A 9,044-nucleotide genomic window follows, 5' to 3' on the forward strand; every position below is an offset into this window, starting at 1 on the left:
TGTCCTGTGGCAGGGAATATCACCAGGACCTTCTAAGAACCATGGCATTTTCCTTTGCAAACAACATGAGAGGGCTGTCCTACGATGAGAGATTGTGTAGAATGGGCCTATACTCTCGGGAGTTTAGAAGAATGAGGGGTGATCTCATTGAAACATGCAAGATTCTGAAGGGGATTGACAGGGTAGATACTGAGAGGTTGTTTCCCCTGGCTGGAGTGTCTAGAACTAGGGGGCATAGTCTCAGGATAAAGGGTAGGCCATTTAAGACCGAGATGAGGAGGAATTTCTTCACTCAGAAGATTGTGAATCTTTGGAATTCTCTGCCCCAGAGGTCTGTGAATGCTGAGTCTTTGGGTATATTCAAGGCTGAGATTGATAGATTTTTGGACTCTAGGGCTATGGAGATCGGGCGGGAAAGTGGAGTTGAGGTCGATGATCAGCCATTGAATGGCGGAGCAGGCTCGAGGGGCCGCGTGGCCTACTCCTGCTCTTATTTCTTATTTCTTAACCACATGCCGTCATCCACAAATAAAGAAGTAACAGAAAGGGTTGCTTCTCCAAGAACTCTGCTGCCCGTATCCTAAGTCGCACCAAGTCCCATTTACCCATCACCATCTGTGCTCGCTGACCTGCATCGGCTCATGGTCCAGCAACACCTCGATTTTAAAATTCTCTTGTTTTCAAATCCCTCCACGGCATCGCCCCTCCCTTTCCCTGTAACCTCCTCCAGCCCTGCAACCAATGCACTCTTTAAAGCCGCGTGGAAACGCAGAGCGCTGCAGGTCCCGCGCATCCGGTGAGCCGGCTTTTGAATAGAAAAAACGTGCACGTGCTGAATTTTGAATGGGCCGCACAGCCCGTTGACGGGGCGTGCGGGCCAAAGAAACAAATTAGAGGGACCGTTGCCTACAACCCTCCGAGGTCATATAATAGAATGATTGCAGCACAGAGGGAGGCCATTCGGCCCGTCGAGCCCGTGCCGACTCTCTGCAAGAGCACTTCGGCTAGTCCCAGCCCCCTGCCTTTTCCCCGTAGCCCTGCAGATTCTTTTCTTTCAGGTACTTATCCAATTCTCTTCTGAAAGCCACAATTGAATTTGTCTCCAGCACCCTTTCAGGCAGTGATTTCCAGATGCTAACCGCTCGCTGCGTAAGAACATTTTCCCTCATGTCGCCTTTGATCTCTGTGATCATGCAATTTGGGCGTCTTGCGTATCCCCTACTTTATTCGCTCCACCGGTGGCGGGCGTGCTTTCAGCTGCCTAGGCCCTAAACTCTGGAATTCCCTCCCGAAACCTCTCCGCCTCTCTCTCTCTCTCCTCCTTTCAGACGCTCCTTAAAACCTACCTTTTCGAGCAAGCTTTTGGTCATCTGTCCTAATATCTCCTTGTGCGGCTGGGTGTCAAATTTAGTTTGATAACACTCCTGTGGGGTGCCTTGGGACGTTTCACTATATTAAAGGCGCTACATAAGTACAAGATGATGAGTAAATAAGGAGAAACTGTTTCCAGTGTCGGAAGGGTCAGTAACCAGGAGACACAGATTGAAGAAAATTTGCAAAAGAACCAGAGGCGACAGTAGGACATTTCCCCGCCTTCCCCACCCCAGCTCGAGGTGACCTAAGGTAAAAAGGTAATTTGGATAATATTTGAAGGTAAAATAATTGCAGGGCTTTGGTGAAAGAAGAGAGGAGTAGGATTAATTGGATAGCCCTTTGAAAGAGCCGGCAGAGACACAATGGGCCGAATGGCCTGGTTGTGTGCTGTATGATTGTTTCTGTAGTTAATAAGTGCAGAGTTGGCATGCAGCTTTGAAACATTTCTTGCATGCGGTGTATAATTGTTGATTGTGCAAAATGTGTAATTTCTTAGTTGTAAGGATGAATATAACTGTGAGTGTAAAGATGAAATGAAATGTGAGCGTCAGGGACCGCTTATGATGCGATTTGAATAGGCCATTATGCAGAGTTGTTAAAAAAGATTTTGTGTCGCAGCGCCCTCTGTTGGGAATAAAGCGAAGTTAGAATTGAAAACAACGCAAATGAGCGAAGATAACGTGAGAGTTTAGTTGAAAAGAGAATGGTGTTGAAATTCTAATTTTAATTGTAAAGCCAGGGGAGAGCGCGAACGCAGTCCCCCACTACCACAAATTTTGCAGTCGAGTATCCCGCATTTGGGGACATCGCAGGCGTCAGCACACCCGAAGTGCAATGGGCTAGCCTCGTCCTGGGAAAACCACCTTCTTGATCATGGTGTCTCCCCTGCCAGGTAAGTATGCTTTCCAGCTGCACACACTGCCTCGCCACATCATTCACTGCCTCTTACCGTCTCAACGACTCCTTTTTTAAAATCACAATGTCCCTTCATTCAGAAAGTGCTGCTGTTTTCTCATGTCGATTCTGCTAAAATATTGCAATATATAATGATATACCCTTTGACAAAACGCTGCAATAATACAGAGCCGGCCATGCATATTTGCATATTGTCCTTAAAAGGAAACGAACGCTCCCTCAGTAACTTTCCTTCAGGCCACGGAAAGTTTTCTGGAAATAAATCTCTCCTTATATTTATTGCATCTGAAGTAAATGTTTGTCATATCTTCATATGAACAATAATTCGGAATCTGATGTCTTTGAAAAAGCAATTTTCAAGTTTTGCCCATAAAGACCGATAGGGACATACAGTAGTGAGGTTCTGGCCCATCAAGTCTTCACTTGTCACATTCGCTCACTGTGCTTGAAATATTTCACCAACAAACCTACCTTCATTTCTTTAAGCGGGTTTCACATTTTTTGTCTTATAATAATCCTGTGAAGGGCCTTGGGACGTTTTTACTACGTTAAAGACGCTATATAAATATAAGTTGTCGTTGTTGTTTTTGTTTGCAATCTTTCTCACTCTTTTCAGTAAGATCATTGTCCTCATAGTGAGTAAATGATATAAGGAAAAGCCACATTAAGAGCTTAGACACGGAGCTGGAAAATAAATGTTCCTTAATGTTGTTATATGTAAGGGAGACACTGGAAATATTGAGGTACTCGAGCCAACGGTGCAGCAATCCTAACATCCTCCAGCATGGTCAGTGCTTCCAGTAAGACTTTCTCCTGTTCCGTTTCAGTCATGCCTTAAATCAAAATGATGTCCTGTGGCAGGGAATATCACCAGGACCTTCTAAGAACCATGGCATTTTCCTTTGCAAACAACATGAGAGGGCTGTCCTACGATGAGAGATTGTGTAGAATGGGCCTATACTCTCGGGAGTTTAGAAGAATGAGGGGTGATCTCATTGAAACATGCAAGATTCTGAAGGGGATTGACAGGGTAGATACTGAGAGGTTGTTTCCCCTGGCTGGAGTGTCTAGAACTAGGGGGCATAGTCTCAGGATAAAGGGTAGGCCATTTAAGACCGAGATGAGGAGGAATTTCTTCACTCAGAAGATTGTGAATCTTTGGAATTCTCTGCCCCAGAGGTCTGTGAATGCTGAGTCTTTGGGTATATTCAAGGCTGAGATTGATAGATTTTTGGACTCTAGGGCTATGGAGATCGGGCGGGAAAGTGGAGTTGAGGTCGATGATCAGCCATTGAATGGCGGAGCAGGCTCGAGGGGCCGCGTGGCCTACTCCTGCTCTTATTTCTTATTTCTTAACCACATGCCGTCATCCACAAATAAAGAAGTAACAGAAAGGGTTGCTTCTCCAAGAACTCTGCTGCCCGTATCCTAAGTCGCACCAAGTCCCATTTACCCATCACCATCTGTGCTCGCTGACCTGCATCGGCTCATGGTCCAGCAACACCTCGATTTTAAAATTCTCTTGTTTTCAAATCCCTCCACGGCATCGCCCCTCCCTTTCCCTGTAACCTCCTCCAGCCCTGCAACCAATGCACTCTTTAAAGCCGCGTGGAAACGCAGAGCGCTGCAGGTCCCGCGCATCCGGTGAGCCGGCTTTTGAATAGAAAAAACGTGCACGTGCTGAATTTTGAATGGGCCGCACAGCCCGTTGACGGGGCGTGCGGGCCAAAGAAACAAATTAGAGGGACCGTTGCCTACAACCCTCCGAGGTCATATAATAGAATGATTGCAGCACAGAGGGAGGCCATTCGGCCCGTCGAGCCCGTGCCGACTCTCTGCAAGAGCACTTCGGCTAGTCCCAGCCCCCTGCCTTTTCCCCGTAGCCCTGCAGATTCTTTTCTTTCAGGTACTTATCCAATTCTCTTCTGAAAGCCACAATTGAATTTGTCTCCAGCACCCTTTCAGGCAGTGATTTCCAGATGCTAACCGCTCGCTGCGTAAGAACATTTTCCCTCATGTCGCCTTTGATCTCTGTGATCATGCAATTTGGGCGTCTTGCGTATCCCCTACTTTATTCGCTCCACCGGTGGCGGGCGTGCTTTCAGCTGCCTAGGCCCTAAACTCTGGAATTCCCTCCCGAAACCTCTCCGCCTCTCTCTCTCTCCTCCTTTCAGACGCTCCTTAAAACCTACCTTTTCGAGCAAGCTTTTGGTCATCTGTCCTAATATCTCCTTGTGCGGCTGGGTGTCAAATTTAGTTTGATAACACTCCTGTGGGGTGCCTTGGGACGTTTCACTATATTAAAGGCGCTACATAAGTACAAGATGATGAGTAAATAAGGAGAAACTGTTTCCAGTGTCGGAAGGGTCAGTAACCAGGAGACACAGATTGAAGAAAATTTGCAAAAGAACCAGAGGCGACAGTAGGACATTTCCCCGCCTTCCCCACCCCAGCTCGAGGTGACCTAAGGTAAAAAGGTAATTTGGATAATATTTGAAGGTAAAATAATTGCAGGGCTTTGGTGAAAGAAGAGAGGAGTAGGATTAATTGGATAGCCCTTTGAAAGAGCCGGCAGAGACACAATGGGCCGAATGGCCTGGTTGTGTGCTGTATGATTGTTTCTGTAGTTAATAAGTGCAGAGTTGGCATGCAGCTTTGAAACATTTCTTGCATGCGGTGTATAATTGTTGATTGTGCAAAATGTGTAATTTCTTAGTTGTAAGGATGAATATAACTGTGAGTGTAAAGATGAAATGAAATGTGAGCGTCAGGGACCGCTTATGATGCGATTTGAATAGGCCATTATGCAGAGTTGTTAAAAAAGATTTTGTGTCGCAGCGCCCTCTGTTGGGAATAAAGCGAAGTTAGAATTGAAAACAACGCAAATGAGCGAAGATAACGTGAGAGTTTAGTTGAAAAGAGAATGGTGTTGAAATTCTAATTTTAATTGTAAAGCCAGGGGAGAGCGCGAACGCAGTCCCCCACTACCACAAATTTTGCAGTCGAGTATCCCGCATTTGGGGACATCGCAGGCGTCAGCACACCCGAAGTGCAATGGGCTAGCCTCGTCCTGGGAAAACCACCTTCTTGATCATGGTGTCTCCCCTGCCAGGTAAGTATGCTTTCCAGCTGCACACACTGCCTCGCCACATCATTCACTGCCTCTTACCGTCTCAACGACTCCTTTTTTAAAATCACAATGTCCCTTCATTCAGAAAGTGCTGCTGTTTTCTCATGTCGATTCTGCTAAAATATTGCAATATATAATGATATACCCTTTGACAAAACGCTGCAATAATACAGAGCCGGCCATGCATATTTGCATATTGTCCTTAAAAGGAAACGAACGCTCCCTCAGTAACTTTCCTTCAGGCCACGGAAAGTTTTCTGGAAATAAATCTCTCCTTATATTTATTGCATCTGAAGTAAATGTTTGTCATATCTTCATATGAACAATAATTCGGAATCTGATGTCTTTGAAAAAGCAATTTTCAAGTTTTGCCCATAAAGACCGATAGGGACATACAGTAGTGAGGTTCTGGCCCATCAAGTCTTCACTTGTCACATTCGCTCACTGTGCTTGAAATATTTCACCAACAAACCTACCTTCATTTCTTTAAGCGGGTTTCACATTTTTTGTCTTATAATAATCCTGTGAAGGGCCTTGGGACGTTTTTACTACGTTAAAGACGCTATATAAATATAAGTTGTCGTTGTTGTTTTTGTTTGCAATCTTTCTCACTCTTTTCAGTAAGATCATTGTCCTCATAGTGAGTAAATGATATAAGGAAAAGCCACATTAAGAGCTTAGACACGGAGCTGGAAAATAAATGTTCCTTAATGTTGTTATATGTAAGGGAGACACTGGAAATATTGAGGTACTCGAGCCAACGGTGCAGCAATCCTAACTTCCTCCAGCATGGTCAGTGCTTCCAGTAAGACTTTCTCCTGTTCCGTTTCAGTCATGCCTTAAATCAAAATGATGTCCTGTGGCAGGGAATATCACCAGGACCTTCTAAGAACCATGGCATTTTCCTTTGCAAACAACATGAGAGGGCTGTCCTACGATGAGAGATTGTGTAGAATGGGCCTATACTCTCGGGAGTTTAGAAGAATGAGGGGTGATCTCATTGAAACATGCAAGATTCTGAAGGGGATTGACAGGGTAGATACTGAGAGGTTGTTTCCCCTGGCTGGAGTGTCTAGAACTAGGGGGCATAGTCTCAGGATAAAGGGTAGGCCATTTAAGACCGAGATGAGGAGGAATTTCTTCACTCAGAAGATTGTGAATCTTTGGAATTCTCTGCCCCAGAGGTCTGTGAATGCTGAGTCTTTGGGTATATTCAAGGCTGAGATTGATAGATTTTTGGACTCTAGGGCTATGGAGATCGGGCGGGAAAGTGGAGTTGAGGTCGATGATCAGCCATTGAATGGCGGAGCAGGCTCGAGGGGCCGCGTGGCCTACTCCTGCTCTTATTTCTTATTTCTTAACCACATGCCGTCATCCACAAATAAAGAAGTAACAGAAAGGGTTGCTTCTCCAAGAACTCTGCTGCCCGTATCCTAAGTCGCACCAAGTCCCATTTACCCATCACCATCTGTGCTCGCTGACCTGCATCGGCTCATGGTCCAGCAACACCTCGATTTTAAAATTCTCTTGTTTTCAAATCCCTCCACGGCATCGCCCCTCCCTTTCCCTGTAACCTCCTCCAGCCCTGCAACCAATGCACTCTTTAAAGCCGCGTGGAAACGCAGAGCGCTGCAGGTCCCGCGCATCCGGTGAGCCGGCTTTTGAATAGAAAAAACGTGCACGTGCTGAATTTTGAATGGGCCGCACAGCCCGTTGACGGGGCGTGCGGGCCAAAGAAACAAATTAGAGGGACCGTTGCCTACAACCCTCCGAGGTCATATAATAGAATGATTGCAGCACAGAGGGAGGCCATTCGGCCCGTCGAGCCCGTGCCGACTCTCTGCAAGAGCACTTCGGCTAGTCCCAGCCCCCTGCCTTTTCCCCGTAGCCCTGCAGATTCTTTTCTTTCAGGTACTTATCCAATTCTCTTCTGAAAGCCACAATTGAATTTGTCTCCAGCACCCTTTCAGGCAGTGATTTCCAGATGCTAACCGCTCGCTGCGTAAGAACATTTTCCCTCATGTCGCCTTTGATCTCTGTGATCATGCAATTTGGGCGTCTTGCGTATCCCCTACTTTATTCGCTCCACCGGTGGCGGGCGTGCTTTCAGCTGCCTAGGCCCTAAACTCTGGAATTCCCTCCCGAAACCTCTCCGCCTCTCTCTCTCTCTCCTCCTTTCAGACGCTCCTTAAAACCTACCTTTTCGAGCAAGCTTTTGGTCATCTGTCCTAATATCTCCTTGTGCGGCTGGGTGTCAAATTTAGTTTGATAACACTCCTGTGGGGTGCCTTGGGACGTTTCACTATATTAAAGGCGCTACATAAGTACAAGATGATGAGTAAATAAGGAGAAACTGTTTCCAGTGTCGGAAGGGTCAGTAACCAGGAGACACAGATTGAAGAAAATTTGCAAAAGAACCAGAGGCGACAGTAGGACATTTCCCCGCCTTCCCCACCCCAGCTCGAGGTGACCTAAGGTAAAAAGGTAATTTGGATAATATTTGAAGGTAAAATAATTGCAGGGCTTTGGTGAAAGAAGAGAGGAGTAGGATTAATTGGATAGCCCTTTGAAAGAGCCGGCAGAGACACAATGGGCCGAATGGCCTGGTTGTGTGCTGTATGATTGTTTCTGTAGTTAATAAGTGCAGAGTTGGCATGCAGCTTTGAAACATTTCTTGCATGCGGTGTATAATTGTTGATTGTGCAAAATGTGTAATTTCTTAGTTGTAAGGATGAATATAACTGTGAGTGTAAAGATGAAATGAAATGTGAGCGTCAGGGACCGCTTATGATGCGATTTGAATAGGCCATTATGCAGAGTTGTTAAAAAAGATTTTGTGTCGCAGCGCCCTCTGTTGGGAATAAAGCGAAGTTAGAATTGAAAACAACGCAAATGAGCGAAGATAACGTGAGAGTTTAGTTGAAAAGAGAATGGTGTTGAAATTCTAATTTTAATTGTAAAGCCAGGGGAGAGCGCGAACGCAGTCCCCCACTACCACAAATTTTGCAGTCGAGTATCCCGCATTTGGGGACATCGCAGGCGTCAGCACACCCGAAGTGCAATGGGCTAGCCTCGTCCTGGGAAAACCACCTTCTTGATCATGGTGTCTCCCCTGCCAGGTAAGTATGCTTTCCAGCTGCACACACTGCCTCGCCACATCATTCACTGCCTCTTACCGTCTCAACGACTCCTTTTTTAAAATCACAATGTCCCTTCATTCAGAAAGTGCTGCTGTTTTCTCATGTCGATTCTGCTAAAATATTGCAATATATAATGATATACCCTTTGACAAAACGCTGCAATAATACAGAGCCGGCCATGCATATTTGCATATTGTCCTTAAAAGGAAACGAACGCTCCCTCAGTAACTTTCCTTCAGGCCACGGAAAGTTTTCTGGAAATAAATCTCTCCTTATATTTATTGCATCTGAAGTAAATGTTTGTCATATCTTCATATGAACAATAATTCGGAATCTGATGTCTTTGAAAAAGCAATTTTCAAGTTTTGCCCATAAAGACCGATAGGGACATACAGTAGTGAGGTTCTGGCCCATCAAGTCTTCACTTGTCACATTCGCTCACTGTGCTTGAAATATTTCACCAACAAACCTACCTTCATTTCTTT

General features: G+C 45.6%; 3 non-coding genes across 3 annotated transcripts; all 3 read right to left on the bottom strand.

Annotated features, from left to right (window-relative positions):
• Positions 1-2,110: 2,110 nt before the first annotated feature.
• Positions 2,111-2,274, bottom strand: LOC147100825 (U1 spliceosomal RNA). The gene has a single exon (XR_015073618.1). It is a non-coding gene; the product is annotated as a U1 spliceosomal RNA (small nuclear RNA).
• Positions 2,275-5,245: 2,971 nt separating this feature from the next.
• On the bottom strand, positions 5,246-5,409 carry LOC147100826 (U1 spliceosomal RNA). Its single transcript, XR_015073619.1, has one exon. It is a non-coding gene; the product is annotated as a U1 spliceosomal RNA (small nuclear RNA).
• Positions 5,410-8,382: 2,973 nt separating this feature from the next.
• LOC147100827 (U1 spliceosomal RNA) lies at positions 8,383-8,546 on the bottom strand. Its single transcript, XR_015073620.1, has one exon. It is a non-coding gene; the product is annotated as a U1 spliceosomal RNA (small nuclear RNA).
• Positions 8,547-9,044: the final 498 nt, after the last annotated feature.

This window comes from Somniosus microcephalus, chromosome 25 (genome assembly GCF_052327205.1).
Source record: "Somniosus microcephalus isolate GS21.2 chromosome 25, FLI_Smic_1.0, whole genome shotgun sequence".
NCBI lineage: Eukaryota > Metazoa > Chordata > Chondrichthyes > Squaliformes > Somniosidae > Somniosus > Somniosus microcephalus.